The 18,679-nt window shown below is 38.4% G+C and overlaps 1 protein-coding gene across 8 annotated transcripts in view; it reads right to left on the reverse strand.

Annotated features, from left to right (window-relative positions):
- Positions 1-18,679, reverse strand: part of LOC122560227 (protein phosphatase EYA1-like) — a 270,247-nt gene that overhangs the window by 229,037 nt on the left and 22,531 nt on the right. For 2 of the 8 annotated variants that reach the window (XM_043710688.2, XM_087994798.1), the window contains exon 2: positions 15,192-15,364. The exons of the other annotated variants lie outside the window; for them this stretch is intronic. The gene's annotated coding sequence lies outside the window, so the exon portion shown is untranslated. The remainder of the gene's footprint in view (positions 1-15,191; positions 15,365-18,679) is intronic. 8 annotated transcript variants of the gene reach the window in all.

Genomic DNA, 18,679 nt, shown 5'->3' on the forward strand with positions numbered 1-18,679 from the left:
GTTGGCAGCTGTCCAGTAACTCACCCAAGTGGATAGTCTTCATAAACCTAGACAAGGATGTTTAAAACATTTTGGTGCATTAGAATTGAATTTTATCCACTTCTGAGCAAATGCACCTTGGATAGTTTTACTTCCCAAATTTCCAGCATGATCACGAGTTCACGTCCCTCAATCAGGATCACAGTGACCAATAGTGGCACTTCCACAACAGTTTGAGATTGACAGTTACCGATTTTGACAAGAAAGACAAATGGCACAATCTTTAGTCAAACCCTGATATTGCCAGAAAATATCTGGCGAGTTATCTGACAAAAAGGCTTCCAGTGTTCAAACTCTTTCAAGAACAACAGTCTATGCTCAATAGAATTGGCATAACACCTTTTCCCAGTGGAATTTCAACAGCAGTCCATCATGTAATTACAGTCACCAGGATCAGACGGTTCACCTCATTGTAATGCATGTGGCCTACGAAAATGTGCTGGCAGATTCAAGGCAATCCACCCAACAGTCCATACTTCTGAGACTTCACTGGCTGTACAATTCAGACATTCCAAACTGCAAGGTATCATGTACAAGAATAGGTGGAGTGACAGGTAGTGTTGAGGAAGCAGGGAGGCTGCAGAAGGATTGGGACATGATTGATGAGTGAGCAAAGAAGTTAAATACAATTTGGCAAAGTGTGAGGTTTTATATTTTAGTTGTAAGAATAGAGGTGTAGACTTTTTCTAAACAGGGAAAGGCATCAGAAATCTGAAATGCAAAGGGACTTGGGAGTTCTCACTCAGGATTCTTATAAGGTTAACATTCAAGTTCAGCTGGTGGTTAGGAAGGCAAATGCAATGTTAGCACTTATTTTGAGAGGGTTAGAAAACAAGAGTAGAGATGTTCTGCTCAAGCTGTGTAAGGCTCTGGTCAGACTGCATTTGGAATATTGTGAGCATTTGTGGGCCCTGTATCTAAGGAAACTTGCTCTAGCATTGGAGGAGGTCCAGAGGAGGTTTACAAGAATGATCCCGGGTTGAAGGGCTTGTCATGTGAGGCATGGTTGAAGACTCTGGGTCTGTGCTTGATGGAGTTTTGAAGGATGAGGAGGTATCTGATCAAAACTGATAGGAAGAAGACAGAGGGTGGTGGCGGAGGGTTGTATTTCAGACTGGAGGCCTGTGACCAATGGAGTGCCACAAGGATCGGTGCTGGGTCCTCTACTTTTAGTCATTTACATAAATGATTTGGATGCGAGCATAAGAGGTACAGTTAGTAAGTTTGCAGATGACACCAAAATGGGAGGTGTAGTGGACAGCGAAGAGGGTTACCTCAGATTACAACAGGATCTGGACCAGATGGGCCAATAGGCTGAGAAGTGGCAGATGGAGTTTAATTCAGATAAATGCGAGTTGCTGCATTTTGGGAAAGCAAACCTTAGCAGGACTTATACACTTAATGGTAAGGTAAAAACAATGACTGCAGATGCTGGAAACCAGATTCAGGATTAGTGGTGCTGGAAGAGCACAGCAGTTCAGGCAGCATCCAAGGAGCTTCGAAATCAACGTTTCAAGATGAAGGGCTTTTGCCCGAAACGTCGATTTCGAAGCTCCTTGGATGTTGCCTGAACCACTTAATGGTAATGTCCTAGGGAGTGTTGCTGAACAAAGAGACCTTGGAGTGCAGGTTCATAGCTCCTTGAAAGTGGAGTCGCAGGTAGATAGGATAGTGAAGAAGGCGTTTGGTATGCTTTCCTTTATTGGTCAGAGTATTGAGTACAGGAGTTGGGAGGTCATGTTGTGGCTGTACAGGTCATTGGTTAGGCCACTGTTGGAATATTGCGTGCAATTCTGGTTTCTTTCCTATCGCAAAGATGTTGTGAAACTTGAAAGGGTTCAGAAAAGATTTACAAGGATGTTGCCAGGATTGGAGGATCTGAGCTACAGGGAGAGGCTGAACAGGCTGTGGCTGTTTTCCCTGGAGCGTCGGAGGCTGAGGGGTGACCTTATAGAGGTTTACACAATTATGAGGGGCATGGATAGGATAAATAGACAAAGTCTTTTCCCTGGGGTTGGTTAGTCCAGAACTAGAGGGCATGGGTTCAGGGTGAGAAGGGAAAGATATAAAAGAGACCTAAGGGGCAACTTTTTCATGCAGAGGGTGGTATGTGTATGGAATGAGATGCCAGAGGGTGTGGTGGAGGCTGGTACAACTGCAACATTCAAGAGGCATTTGGATGGGTATATGAATAGGAAGGGTTTGGAGGGATATGGGCCAGGTGCTGGCAGATGGGATTAGATTGGATTGGGATATCTGGTCGGCATGGACTGAAGGGTCTGTTTCCATGCTGTACATCTCTTTGACTCTATGACACTAAGTTGAATGCAAGTTCCATCATGGCAGGATTTGAAACCAGTTTCCCAGTCTCTGGGTTTATATGATAAGCTGCCAGAGGAAGTGGTGCAGGCTGGTATAATTGCAACATTTAAGAGACATTTGGATGGGTATATGAATAGGAAGGGTTTGGAGGAATATGGGCCTGTTGCTGGCAGGTAGGACTAGATTGGGTTGGGATATCTGGTTGGCATGGACGGGTTGGACCGAAGGGTCTGTTTCCATGCTGTACATCTCTATGATTCTATGATTCTATGACAGGATACTGAGAGATCTTGATAGAGTGGACAGGGAGAAGATATTTCCAAATTGTATTTAACTTCTTTGCTCACTCATCATGCATGTCCAAATCCTTCTGCTGCCTCCCTGCTTCCACAACACTACCTGGAGCTCCACCTATTCTTGTACATGATACCTTGCAGTTTGGAATGTCTGCATTATGAAGAATCTAGGGCCTGAGGGCAGAGCATCAGCATGGCAGGACAGACCCTTTAAAACTGAGATGAGGAGGAATCTTTTCAGCCAGAGAGTGGTGAATCTATGGAACGCATTGCCGCAGAGGTCAACTCAATGAGTGTACTTAAGACAGAGATGGATAGGTTCTTGACTAGTAAGGGGATCAAGAGCTACGGGGAGAAGGTAGGAGAACAAGGTTGAGAAACATATCAGTTATGATAAAATGGTGGAGCAGACTCAATGGCCTAATTCTGCTCATATATCCATAGGTCTTATGGTCTAAGAAGATGAAGGCAGCTGAGATTGATTAAATCAGCTCAAGACAAAAGTTAAACCATGATATATTTGATCTCTATTTGAAAAATATCGTACACTTCCCAGTTTAGCCATCAGTGATCAAATGATTTATTTAATTTTAAGACTGCTATAGTGACAAAATGTTGTTCTTAAACAAAATAATTACATATAGAAGTTTCTTATGAAAATGTAATTTGTTATTTTAAGGATTCTAATTGACCTTCCACCGGTCACTGATATCAGTAATTCACTTTTCTGTAATGTAATAAATTTTCTTAAGTAATTTAATTTTATCAACAAAATGACACAAGAAATGTATTACACAATTGACTAATATTGAAATGTTTAGTCATTTCAAAACAGGCCTTATTTGCACAAAATAATCTAACTTAAAATGCAAGTTGTTCTTCCTTCCTCAAACTTCCTAACCGCAGTTGTTCACATTATAGTTTAATGGCTTTACTTCCTATGATGGGTTTCCAATATTCAATGAAGATGGATGTATTTTATCTATTTGTTTCTTTTGCCAAACATTTGCAAAAGAAATAGAATCCCATGGGGTTATAAAATATGTTGTTCACCCTTTATCCTTCGCAGTGAAATGTAGTTCTTTCTGTAACCACTGTTAGTTGAGTACAGCACTATTAACTCATGACCAGTTTCTTAAACAGTTATTCACCATGCTCCAGGTTGACTCACTATGACTATGTTATCTGAAGACAGCATCAAAGCAGCTCACAAATATTCCAACCTCAGTTCCAGTACCAACATTTTTGTCTTCAACTACACAAAGAAAAATTAATTGCAAGGACAATTTCTATTGAATGGCTGACCATGGAAGAAGGTGAATTCATGGAAGAAGGTGAATTAATGTTGTTTTTAAATTATTCTTTTGCCCTACCATTTATACTTTACAGTTGCAGAGTTTCCTGATTGTCATGTGACAACTATTGTTATGTAGCTGCACATCATATATTTGGTGTTAGAGGATTACTGAAGCTCCAATGTAGCATTCATCTCAGATGCATACAGGATTTGTTAATGGAAACTATCCACTTTACAGCCAATGTTATATAAAGAAATGTTCTGAAATTGCTAAAGCTGCATTGAATTCTAATCAATCTAATGATAAAATACAGTCTTTCGGTGGAGAAAAGGAAATCTAATAGGAAATTACAATGGAAATAGATGCGTCATCCTTATCATCTTTACAATTATTTCTAGGTAATCACTACAACTTGTATCCATTGCTATCATCAATAAATTATATATTGAGTAATAAAAGTACCTCTTCTCATCAAGACTCAATAACGGTTTATCCTTTACCACTGCTAACCAGATAGCAGCTTAGAGTCAGCATAGAATGGAGGATTGGTGGTAGCACTTTAGCCTAACCACAGGCCACCTGTGGTTGGTACTGAAACATACAACATGGTGATTAGTGTTGGGGTTGTTACCTAAGTAGCTCAAAGTAGCAAGAGTGAAAAAAATCCATTTGGTACAGGAGAAAAATATTTCTGGAAAGAAATGATTTTACCACTTTTAGAACGTCATTCCTTTAAGAAGACTCAGATACTCAGTCAGCTGCTGAAAGTGTATAAACAGAGATGCTGTATGCACCACTTACAGAAGCAGAGCAAAAGCAGCATCTCTAAAGAAAACCTTCACTTCAAAGCTGGTAAAAAGCATAGGAAAAAATGCAGGCTAGAAAGAGTGTAACAATTAGTCTCACTGGAGGTTTTTTTTAAAATGCAAGGAGTCACACATTGTGTTTTAGATCATGAAATGCAGATACTTTTCTATGGTACCCCTGAAGAAGGGTGAAGCCTCCATCCAGGCTGCAGAAGGCAGGAAACCACTGTTTAGCTCCCATAGGGCAAAAAAACCCAACAATTTGATAATTGGAAGTAGTGGAAACCCCTCCAGCAAGCATTACAAATATAGTGAATTGCTATTTAGCAGAATTTGAAATTTTATGAGAAGGAAAACTCTACTCTATTTCTATAAAACAGAATGTAAACCTCTTTTAGAAAATAATATATTGCTTAAATAGTTCAAAAGCTTGCAAGCAAGGAAATGTGATAACTACTATTATAGAGTTTCATGTTTTAAAGATATTAAGGCGAGAATTAAAATACATTTGCATTAGTAGAAAATTGTAAGCTTTTAAGTCAGAAGTATTTATATATTACTGAATCATGAAATATCTGAAATAAAACTAATAGCATTAAAATGCAGCAGATTTAAAAACTAAACTTTTAAGTAACAATGAAGAACCACATTAAGAAACAAAGAAAAGAGAAATAATATTTCTATCAGGATTTATTGTTAAAGAAAAGCCAAAAGAACACTGGATTGAAAATCTTAGAGAAAACATTTTTTAAAATATAGAACTGCCTCAGAATTGAATACTAAATCTCAAGTAAATACACAATTGTACTCAACAAATCCTACAGATGATGTCAAAAATTATAAAGAAAAGGTGCAAAGATATATGAAGAGGTCCTAATAGACTTTGATAAGTACTTCAACCTGAGACAGATTAACAGAAGAATTGGACATCCACTGAAATCCATTGATAAATTAATTAGCCACCTAAACAGATTAATGAAGAATTGAGACCACAGAGTTTTGAAAGCAATTGTTTTTTTATCAGACAGAATTGTTGTTGCAATTACTGATGAGTCTTTGTCAGATTTGTTGCAGTCCAAGAAAGATTTGACTTTGGAGAAAGCAAATTGTGCTGGAAACAGAAGTCAGGAAGACTCAGAGAAACATCCTGAGGAGAAAGACAATCATATCCCAGGAGACGAACAGAATCTATCCACTTTGTAATAAGCAAGCACTCTACCCTCAAGTGAAACAAAGACCAGACCAAACAGCAGAAACTAAGAGTTAAAGTCAGCACCGTGGGACAATAAAGCAGTACCCCCATGACAAAAAAATGTTATACCTGTGAAATGGTAGGTCACTTCTAGAATATTTGCTGAAGTGGGACACAGTTTCAGAGCAGAAAAAGGTCACTTTCAGAAGATGTGGATAAAAATAATGGCACAGTTATTCTATGGTTAGCACTACTGCTTCACAGTGCCAGGGACCCAGGTTCAATTCCAGCCTTGCGTGACTGTCTGTGTGGAGTTCGTACATTCTCCCCGTGTCTGCATGGGTTTCCTCCATATGTTCTGGTTTCTGGTGTGCAGGTTAGGTGGATTGGTAATGCAAATTGACCATAGTGTGCAGGCTATGTAGCTTAGCCATTGGAAATGCAGGATGAGTGGGTCTGGGTGGGATGCTTTTCAGAGGGTTGGTGTGGAATCAATGGGCTGAATGGCCTGCTTCCACACTGTAGGGATTCTATGAGTTTCAGAGCAGCAAATAATCAAGTGCTCACTTTAAAGAGGTTAAAGCGATAAAGCCTCCTCTTTCAGAGGCATGCCGACATGAGACAACATAACTTCCTTATTAAAGGTACCTGAGATGTTCCTAGGGGAAGCTAGTGGTCCAACCAACTTGAGTTTGACAGAACTTCTTTATGTCAGTGGCTGAAGAAACATCAGGTACAGCCTACTGCCTATAGAGATGAAAATACATGGTACAGGTGATAACTCTCAAGAAATTAAAGGATATAACAATCACCCTGCAACATAAAGAGAATAAGGAAATTGAAAATGTTCATGTAATTCAAACAAATGTTCAGCAGAACTATGTAACTTTAAGCAATGTGCAATACATTGCTTGTAATTATGTTGGCAAACACGAATGAAGGAGGACAATGATTAATTAAAACTGTCAGTAGAAATTATCTGAACAACTTGATTGACTAATTTTGTGCTATGTCTTGGTTAGAGATTTCTCTCTCTGAAAAATAATTAAACTGTTCGATCTGGCACATTTGCAGTGCTTGTTAACAATTAGTAATCCTCCCATTTAGGGAATACAGTTTGCCTTTAAATTGCTTTACATGTTGCCAATTGGTATGCAGACCCAATCAAGATGTTAACTTGATTGTGGCTATTTCAGGCTATCTGAGTTTTGGTCTACATACGTGTCATAATCTTTAAAGGGTGATACTCTAGAAATACACTCTAATATGCCTCTGAGTGGTATTATTTACAAATAAGTTTCTCCATACAGCTATCAAAAGTAAAACCATGTAAATTTAATGAATCGTTCAAGTGGTGTGTTTTCCCTATGGACTAGTTTTAGCGTAATGGCTACTTCATTTGTTCTTTTTAGAGTTATGCTTACTTGCATATGCAATGTAATGCTAAAATGATACATAATACACATTTTCCATCTCTAAATAACTTTGTATGAGCACACACTTGGCTGTGTTTTAGAACTTGATGTGCTTTGTTTGTGAAACATTAAAGTATCAGCAATACCTTCACAAAATAAAGTAGTTCTTAAAAGGGAGTCTCATTTCTCCTTAGTTACAGTACTGAGTAGCTTAAAAACTAATTGAAGCTCTAGGGAACCTCCCATCTATTATTTTGTTACTTAGGTACCGTAGTGTTTAAAAATGTCTTTCCTTTTAAGGACACAAGTTGAATTGCTGTAAATAGGACAAGCCCAAGTCATCTAAAGGTTACAGAGAAATAGTGTTTTGAACCATCAAAGAATATCATGCCACGGGAATTTTGCTAAACAGTCTATAGCTGGCTGTTAATGCTGCTAATATTTAATTGAATCGTTGGTTTAATAATTGATTGTGATCACCTTAGCAATTTCATAAGTTCAGTTAACGATGAAACCATTTGAGAGATTGAGGAACTGCAAACAGGAAATAGCTAAAACCTAAACCAGCTAGAAATAGAGGTCAGATTAAAGAATGCCAGAAATATTATTTCAAAATTCCTGTCTATACTAAAGAGGGAATTTAAGCTTTATTTTGCCAGTGCCATCCATTCCTACAACTTCAACCACTTAAAAGAACAAGCACAGCAGACACCTGTATCATGATCCTGATGGGAAGAGTGTGCTGGTAACCACTATTCCATCAGCCACCACAAATGTATAAATGACCAACTGAATCACTGAGTACATTAACTTCCCTGACTTTGAGCACTATCTAAGATAAAAGAAACTCACAAAGAATGTCATGAATAAACAATGAAACAAAACATTGTTATAAACAAGTATATTCATTAACAAATGTCAAAATATTATTTATTACTACTATGCAAACTTAAACTATATGACTTTACATCCAAACATGCACATTTTCATTCATAAATAGGGCAGAATGACAGACAGTTTTGCAGAAATATCATGAGTGGAAAATTTGGATAAAACAGAACAAATTCTGAGGATTGGGAGTCCAAAAGATAAAGCTGGAATTAAATTACTTTCTTATGGATTTCTTTTCAGAAGATGCTTGGTTTGGTAGCTGATCATTTGGACCTAGGCCTTGGTTTCAATTAAAAGTATTTCATTTCAGAGTCTTTGAGTGACAGTTTTCTTCCACTTACACAGGTAGAGAAAGAGGGAGAGAGGGCAAGATAGCAAGAGACCTGTCTTGCCTTCAGGCTTTCTGGAGGTATGCTTATAATTGTGAAAACCTGTAAATAAAAGCAATTGCTAGGCAGATTGGAATCTGCCTGACTCACAAAAGTATCAAATTTAACTTCTCTAAATGTTACATAACATTGTCCGAATTGCAGAAGTGCCATGGAAATAGAAAATAGTGGTGACTACACCTGAGTGGGTGAAGTAAGTGTTTTATTTCTGTCTGAAGGAGCAGCTCAATTTATGACTGATGTGAGGTCCTTCAAGGGGCAATTGCATTAATCAGACACTTGCACAATCCATATTAAAGACATCTGTAGTGTAGACATAGTATTGTGCATGTGAAATGCATGTAGTGCCCAACTGTGTTGGATACAAATCCAGGTCACAAGCAATCTTGACTGTTTCATTACTCATTACAAATGGATGATAGTCATCTATGTGAAGCAGAGCAATCACAGGCAATCATAAAAGTGTTATCTGTGGGTCACAATTTATAAAGACAAACCAAAGTCTCATATGGGCACGGGAGATGATATCTTTTCACCAGAGTCAATTCCCTCTGTGCCATTTCCTTCAGTGTTCCAGCCTCGGCAAAATGTCTTGCCAACAAAATTGGCTTCTCTCTGCTGCAGGATACTGTCAAATGTGCAAGCGTCAATAGACAGGGCCACATCACAAGAGGAGCAGCCTTCATCAACAGAAAAGTATTTCATTCCATCAATGCATAAGCAATCTGTAATCATTGTACCATCTTAGAAGTCTGCCATGATGTCTATATCCTTCTGAACTCTCAAGACCCTGCTTCATTTCAAGAGCCAGATACCTGACAAGGATGGGTACTGGAAATGGGACCTATTCTGTACAACCATGGTTAATGGCTCTGTTACATAATGCCTTGACTGAGGCTGTGTGTAAATACAATGCAGCTCTTTCCTCAACTAATATGATTGTGGAGCAGAAGTTAGGCCTTTTGAAGATGACGTTCCTCTGCTTGTGTAGTTGGGCCAGGGGCTTGCAGATCAGTCTCGGCCTTGCCACATAACCCTAGCATGCTGTGCGAAGAGGGGATGTGATGGACACTAGAGAACTGGGAGGGGAGCATCCTGTCTTCCCAGAAAGAAAATGAGAACAGTGTGCAGGAAAAACATCACCTTCAGCATGATAGAACATTGCAGCATCAGGAGCTACACATCACTCATGATTTGATTGACATCAGGTTGTCAATGTTTGAGCTGGGTGCAGTGATCACTCATTGACCGTAAATTTGTTGATGGTCCCTGTTTATTCCCAGAAGCATGTACAGCTGTTTTGGTTTTATTTTCTACACTTTTGCTCTGGTTCAATAAAATTTAATGTTTTAAATCTTTCAAAGGCTTTCCAGCGTGTGAAGTTCTCAGACTGAACAATGGGAAGATGTTATGCTACACTAGGCATTAAGGAAAGAGTAGTACTCCCTTACTGGTATGGTGCTAAGGACGGGTAACCTCAGTAGCTTGACTATTGCAGTTGCAGTTGTAATGAAAGTTGATCAGATGTTGATGTAAAATAGCAACACATTGATGAATGTTCACTTGTATTTGCAATTAAGTGTCACCCATGTCACTATCTGCCCTCAGCAGTATTTCCTTTTCATCCTCTTGTATGAAGGGCAGTTCCTACTGATAGTACTTGGTCTGGTGCATGGCTCTGCTTTAAATATGGCACCAGAAATTCCAGAAGGTCCCATCAGTGTGTGTACCTCTGCTGTTGGTGAATGCATTACAGCTCAAGTGGGGCAGCACATGGGTGGTTTGTACATAATGAAGCATGCGGCAGAGAACTGTGTTGGATAATTCATGAGAGCTCACATATCAAAACCCTCTGTGAAACTCCCCATCATTGACACTTTAGCTGAGTTCTACCATACTTCAACCAATAGGTTGAGAAATTAGACTCTGTTTTTCCTGTGTTCACAAAAATAAAAACATTGCAAATTTCCTGACACTTTTGAGGACAATTGGTTAGACAAAGTTCTGACCATGCCCAGGACCCAGATTTGTATGTTCCAGTGCTAACAGGGTTTTGGAAGGGAACAATTACAATGTAAAATTCAGAGGTCTAATAGCAAAGGTACATGAGAAAAATGAATAATGGTAAGCTGAATTTCTCTCCCAGATGTTTATTCTTCTGGTAGTTGGTGTTAGCACATTGGTATTTCAGCTCAACTATACAACAATCCAATTGTAATTTAAAGTTCCTTCTGCATTGTCTTCCCACAGCACGAGTGTGACTTTTTCCATTTTCCACATCAATCACTTTTGTAGCCCTTCAGGTAAGGTTGCCAAGTTCTGGTGCTAATTTATGGACTTGGTTTGTAATAATAACAGAAGATGTTAGAAATACACACAGGGACATTAAAATCTTCAAATATTAAGAACATGTTTTATGCGAGATTTGATTTGGTATTGAATCTTTCGTCAAAATATTAAGCTGGCTTTCGTTTTTTCAAGTGCTAATGGTCCTACCGAGTGTTTCCAACATGTTATGCTTTCTATTTCAGATTCTCAATATTTTCAGTCATTTTGACCCCACGGTTCAGTATTTTACTGACTGCTGCAAACATCATTGAGACTTGCATCAAAAGTATTATGTTTTCATGGCTCTCCTGTAAGTAGAAGGAAAGTAGTTCAGTATTGCCCATTGGGTAAGTCTATCCTAATCCCAGATATGACTGCACTACATTTTGTGGAAGTAGCTCCCCATTCTTTTTGGGCTCAATGGGAGCAATTATTACAACGAGGAATACCAGAAATATTACAGTGTTGCAGTTTAACTTTGCACATTTTTCCTGGTGTACTAATTCTGATATTTTGCTTTGATAGCCTTACCAAGGCCAACTAATTAATAGCTTGCAAACTGCTTTCTTTTGCTTCTGATAATTACACAGTTTTACATAATGTTTAGTGCAAAGAAGCAGACCACTTGCCCCAACAAAGCCTCCTCCTAAAGCCATTAGCTCACCCAATTAACATAATGTGTTACGTAAAAGCAAATTGTTTTTAACTGCAACTCCTGGCATCACCTTCTGTTTCGTATGTGTTATCAATTTCAGCATTGTCAACTTGGGAATACTTTGCAAGTTTCAGATTTCAGCATTTTGGTAACAAAGATTAATCCATTAGCAAACCCTCATTTAAACTTTCTCAATTAAAGGATGGACAAGCAAACTGGAAGGTTTCTGCATTTTGACTTTGGCATTAATTAAAAAAAATGTTTGGATTATGCTGAAATGTCAAATATTCCAAACTACTGGGATCTAACAATGTAACGGATTGAACATTATGTTTACTAGAATGCCAATTAATTTATTTTTGAATATATAATTTGTGCCAATGTAGAATGATATGGATCATTACTTTCTGAAATATGAAATCTCATCACCATCATTTGGTAATGAATGAGCATTTATATGGAGTAGTATTCATAAGACAGGGACATTACGCAGGCTATGCATTGTTAGCTTATGAAAATCAGTTAGGACAGTGTGTTGAAATGCAGCGCAATTGTGAAGCTAAAGCTCTCAGAAATATGAGAATCATACTGATGAATGCTCTGCAATAAACGTACGAATATTTTGTGTACCAGTATGCAAGAACTTGTAGAAATAACACTACCTGTTATCCACTATAAATGAAAATGACCTGTCTTACAAAACAGACCAATCATGTGAGCTAACATCCCCCCCGCGATAATATGGAGATTTTTGAAATGCAGGCAAAGCAAGATATTAGAAAGGTAAATGAACCTTATTGCAAACAGACTAGGCTACAAGAGCAGGGATGTCTTAATATAATAATACAGGACTTTTTTAAAGACTACTCTTGGGATAGTGTATGCAATTTTGTCTCCTTACCTAAGAAAGGTTGTAGGTTCAGTGGTTTGGTTCCTGTGATGGGAAGAATAAATAAATTGGACCACTCGTCTCTGAAGTTCAGAGGCATAAGAGGTAAACTTATTCAAGCATGCAACATTCTCAAGGGAGCTCAACATAGTGGTTACTGAGAGATTGTTTCCCTTGGGAGTAGAACTTTGAACACGGGGCACTGCGTCAGGATAAGGAGCCAGTCATTTAGGACTGAGGAGAAATTTCTCCATTCAGGGGTTGTGAATCTTTGGGGCACCAGAGGATTGTGGATACTCACAGAATCAGATGATTGTTACAGTGCAGAAGGAGGTCACCTGGTCCATCATAATTGCACTGGCTCTTTGAGCATCTTGTGCATATTTAAGATTGGAAAAGTTCACTGGTCTCGGGGAATCAAGGAATCTGAGGAGTGGAAAGTAAAAGTGGAACTGAGGCAGATCAGCCATGATTTTACTGAGGCACTGCAGGCTCAAAGGGCCTCAGAAACTACTTCTGCCCCTAATTCTTTTGCTTTTCAAGAGGAATTATGTAAATCATTAGCCTGTGTTAAAATGGAAATCAAGTAACCCAGTACTATTGTTGTTCATTCTTTGGACAGGAAAGATCATCATTTATTGCCCATTCTTACTTGCCTTTCAGAAGCTGGTGGTCTGTCTTTTTTTGAAGTGCCTACAGTCCATATAAAAAGGTACTCTCATAATGCTGGATGACAGGCAATTCCAGGAGTTTCTGCTTTTGATGATGATTCAGCCCAAGCATCGTAAAAAATGCGGCCAAGTCCAAGAGAATGTGGCACAGCAGCAACCTCACTTAACATCAATCTGCAAGTCTACCAATCCTGTATCCTCAATACAGTCCTCTGCACCCAACCAACATTTACATTATGCAGGAGAAAAGGCTGAGCAGTTTCCATTTTTGCTGTCTCAGATGTAACCTTGACTTTTCTTTCATAAACAAGGTCAGCAACTCAGACGTCCTGGTGCAGAATAATTCTACTAGTATGCACTCATTGCTAAACTGATGATGGCTAATACATCAGATGGATGACAGCCTTATACCCAAAGACCTGTAGTGCAATGAACTGACTACTGGGTCATGATGGCCTGACCATCTATACCTCCTCAACAAGGATACCTGCATCTAAGATACTAAGTTGGCAGACACTGACACTCCGAGGCAGATACTGATGGCTGTGATCTCTGGAAGCTGACTGTTTGGAAGGGCATTGGAAGAGTGAGCAGATGCAAAAATCTCAATGACTGGGAATTGAGCCCAGAGAAAACAGAAGTTAATGAAAGTATATCTTCTCAGCCCACTGTGTTCCTCTGTAGCAAGTGTGGCATTGGCTGCCATTCCAGAATGAGGTTCCTGAACTACACTAGACAATGATTGACACAGAGGTGACCATCATGGCATATATTTCATGAGATGAAAGGCTGTTTTAATCTACCCTAATCAAGTAAATCAATTTTTACTGAGTTGAACTGATAAAATTCCTGGCTAGTTTTGATTCGAAAATCAATAAAAGATTATTTCTCCATAACTCGAGAAGAACAATCTAACAAATTACCCATTGCTTTCTTATTAAAACAATTGAATCCAAAGATCAATTCACATTGGGCAGTGTGCATGCCTTAGTAATGATGGAACAAATGTGATACATGGACATTTCTGATCGACAGTAGATAAGAAGTTGAAGGTTGTGGAATTTGAATGCCACTTAAGTGGCCCTGGATTATCTTTCATCATTGGTTTGAGATTGAAATCTTTAAACTGCAGATTTTCATATCTGTTAGGTAGCGAGCAAAGACAATAAAGTCCTGGCAATGTTGTGCTCTGAATGCTGAGGTCAATGATCAAAGGCTAACTCAGTTCATGGCTAAAACACTGTTTATTGAAAGCAAAGTCACCACTGTCCTCCTCTGCAAAACCACCAGCAAATCTGATTATCTAACTACCCTTCACACTTTTCCAGGTTGAACTCCACTTCTCAGCCCAGCTCTGCATCCTGTAAATGTCCCATTGCAATTACAATAGCCCTCTGTCAATGTCACTGGATCCTCAACAACAAATGATAAGCTCTTCAATTTTACTTTAATGTTAAAAACACTGAGCTGGTTTGAATAGAGGCAACAGGGATCTTTACTGCTAGTAAGAGAGATGACAGGAGGTCAGCATTGCCTCTTTTAGGGAAGACCCACCAAATTACGAGCTTGTAGTTAGGCACCTACTAGGCCAAAAGTGAACCTAACACTACGATGAAGGTAGTGCCACAGGGGTAACGATGAAGAATCCCAGGAATGATGTGCTACCTGCCAAGAGCTGGTAGCAAATCTGAGCTAGCAACAGCTTGGTACTCAGCAGTGCCACCAGGAAAATGGTTGCTGCTGGTATTACAACCCCCAACCAACCTAGGATCGAAAAGGGACCCAGGCACAAATGAATGGTGGCAGGAGAACATTAGAAATTTTCCTGGCCCAGCCTTGGTCAGAGTGCAGGTAGGAAGTTGATAGGGTCTCCATGTGGTCTTCTATGTCTCTTTCACCCAATTCTACACAGGGGTGGGCAATAACCATTCACCATTGCCCCTGTGCTAGCTAACTAAAACTGACTCTCATTCTTCAAACATTACAATTTAAAAACTCACCTTCTTGTTCACAATGTCCTCCCTGGTTTCACCGTCCCTGTCTCAATATCTTTCTCCAGTTCTATCACCCTTCAAAATCATTGGCTCCTTCAAATCTGAACTCTTGAGAATCCCTCATTTTCATTACGCCATGATTGGTGGTTATGCCTTGTCCTGCACAAATTGAGTAGGACCTGAGAAATAAATTATTAGCTGCTAGCAAAAATGTAAATTGAGATCATGAAACTTTTAATCATAAACATTGAGAGACAGGACAAACTTAGATTTTTGTTGCTTGGTTGACATAGCATGATTTTGATTATATTAGCGTGTTGTGGATGATCTCAATTGCTGCAGTGGACTGTGTCACCGCTACCGAAATATGAACAAAGTTTTCAAAGCAGGTTGTTGGACATCCTTAGTCTGAAGTTTCCTTAGTGAATTGGAAGCTTTAATTTTTTTTAGCTCTGTAGTTACAGAGCATCAAACAGGTAATGAAAATCCTCTAGGAAGAACTGTGTAATTGCAATACATCAAGTTAACAAAATGTGGAGGAGATCATGCTTTCTTCACTTGCTTTTTCTGAACTTAGCGGAGCTTTTAAGGATTCATTTTTTTTTTCAATTTTCACCAATTTGTCACATTTAATAAATGGCTTTTAAAATTCATTACAACAACTGACTTTACAGATCCTTGACTATTTTATATTGGAATCAATGAAACCAAAAATCAACTTGTTATTATGCAATCATTTGGGCAAATATTCTGCTTTGTTTAGGAATCATAATGCCAGTCATACTGTAAATGAATCATATCATTCAGTGTCCTGTAATATAAGCGCAGACCAGTACTAGTGGATATGTAGGTAATTGCCCAATTCTGTATGAAAATTATATGGGCTCCTATGGCAAGTGCTACTGCCTTAATTTATCACTGCCAATGCAGACAGCAGGGACAGTTACCACTGACGAGTTTACACTTTCTTACAGTGAGGTTTATATTGCTGATGAACCTTTCTTTGGTGAGAGCTATGGTAATTAGGGCCTAGTTGGAGGACTAATAGGAAAAGATATTTGCGTTCGTTCTACCAATCTCAATTTTGAGGATACATAAAAAATAGGGATATATTAAAAATGGAGACCAAATACTATATTTGGGCTGAATGGCCTGCTTCCACACTGTAGGGATTCTGTGATATTTCATTTTGATATGGACCACTGATGGTAGAGATGCAAAAAGCATGGTACAATTTCAATACGGATTATGACTGTTTTTGGTTACTTCAGGCTGCACAGTGAATACTGATGCTTCCCATACTATAGTCATGAAGTATTTATTAAGGAGGCTGCTGCCTTATGTAAATTCCACACACAAAGTGAAGAGATTAAATAACGTGCTGTGTGCATTGGCTGGTAATTTCAAGCTCATGTCTACATAAATAGGAGTTAGCTGCAACTGAAACAGATGAGCCTGATGATAATTAGAATGAAATTGCTCCCAATTCCCTTCACTTTGCCTGACTAAGTGAGTTGTATTCCCTTTCTAGGATAATTACTGCTGCTTTGGTTTATCATTGGCAATCAACTCAGTGCAGCTTCAAGCATCAGTGAGATCAAACAAAATTATCACTTTACCTACAGCAGGCGAACTAAATCATTCAGTACAGCTTTATTATTAGAAGGCTAAAAGTATTAAATTTAAATATCAGTTGGTCATTATGATACACAAAGTTCATTATGCCAAGGAAACACCTAATCAAGTAAGCCAGAGAAAACGTAAACTGAAGAAAGCCACATGAAAATGAAGGAAAACTAAAAGGCAGAAGTACTACAGCGCTCCTTGTCGCAGCTGAAGTAATATTTAGATAATTTGGGATTTGATTACACAATCAGGAGCCTCATTCACAATGCTAAGAATTCAGTTTGGTTACTCCAATCATTTTGGTGTAACTTGGGCTTTATTTGATAACATCAAAAGTACAACTCTAAAATTGGTCAGCTCGTTTCATTGCTGTCCTGAAATGAAAATTGGATGAGATACAAAATGGGCCTATTGCTTGTTTTACACAATCATGCAAAGTCAAAATTACTGTTTTTATGTAGTAAGTTTTCACATTTCAACATGGACTGCACATGCCCATAAGGTGTATTTATTTAAATCTGCTAAGAGTCTGTATGAATCATATTTCAGATGCACATCTAGCAAAACTATTCACGTAACCAAGAGCATCAGTTATACTTTGCTTGTACAATTAGGTCATTTCTTCACAGGATAAAGCAATGTGTCTTTACAACCAGTTGTAACATCCACTTGATCTGCAAGTCTCATTTAGGTAAGAAGGAATCTGATTGACAGGATTGCCATTGCACAGCAAGGAGTCATATTACAATCAGGAGCAGCATTTACAGGAATGAAGTTGCATTTACATGATTGGGAACCAATTGAGAAATCATGCATACAAGTCCAGTTACCCTGTTCGCTTAATTGGTGCTCTATTTGCTCAGTCAGGAAATCAAATTACATGATCAGGAACTTTCCTTCCATAATCAGGTACTCTTTCTGTGATCAAAAGTCCTATTTATCTGAAGAGGAATATTGTTTGCATCATTAGGAGTTATATTTACAATCAATAGGTACATACGCAAGGATATGTTGACAAGAGTTAGAGTCAGTAGAAGCTTTATAATGCACATAAATATCAACATGAACCTGGTGAACTGAAGGGTCTGTTCGTGTGCCATGAATACTATGTTGTCTACATAAATGCGATCCTAATTCACACAGTTGCAAGCAGTATTTCTAAGATTAAGAGTTCTCTCTGAGCAGCTACGAGTCCTGCTTACATAAGTCAGGCACACTTGTCACGCAATCAGGAGCTCAGTTTACACTATTAAGAGTGTTGTTTACATGATCAGAGTACTACTTAAATAATTAGCAGCTGTAGTTACATATACAGGAGCTATGTTCACACAATTAACCGTAATATTTACAATTAATATTCCTGTTTATGAATCCATCCTTTATTAAAAAGGATACATTCACGTGATTATGTGATTTTCACTTGTGCAAGACAATGTATCAACGTGTAACAGCTTTAATTTTAAGGTTAGACATTCACTGCCAGCAGTTTTCATGTTCATATGTCCCAGAATTCATTTTACAGTCACAAGTAGTCTTCATGTGGTCAGAATTGTCATTTGCATAGTTAGAAGTCTTGCTTATATGATAAGGTAAATCATTTATGCAACCATTTGCTCAGCTGCTCTATTTCAGATTTCATTTCTACAGAAGTCCCAGTTTCAACTTTGGGAATTTAATCAAGATAAAAACTTGTTCTATTTATATGAATGAAAGCTCCCTTTGAACAATGAAGAATGTTGTTTACATAATCAGGCATCAATATTCATGTTATTACAGACCTCTTTATATAATCCAGGGTCTGGTTTATACAGCCAGTAATCCAGTCATAGTGTGAAATGTTTATTTACACACTTTAAATATTGTTTTCA

This window comes from Chiloscyllium plagiosum, unplaced genomic scaffold, assembly GCF_037043375.1.
Source record: "Chiloscyllium plagiosum isolate Xiang-an unplaced genomic scaffold, Cpla_swu_hap1 HiC_scaffold_15, whole genome shotgun sequence".
Classification (NCBI taxonomy): Eukaryota; Metazoa; Chordata; class Chondrichthyes; order Orectolobiformes; family Hemiscylliidae; genus Chiloscyllium; species Chiloscyllium plagiosum.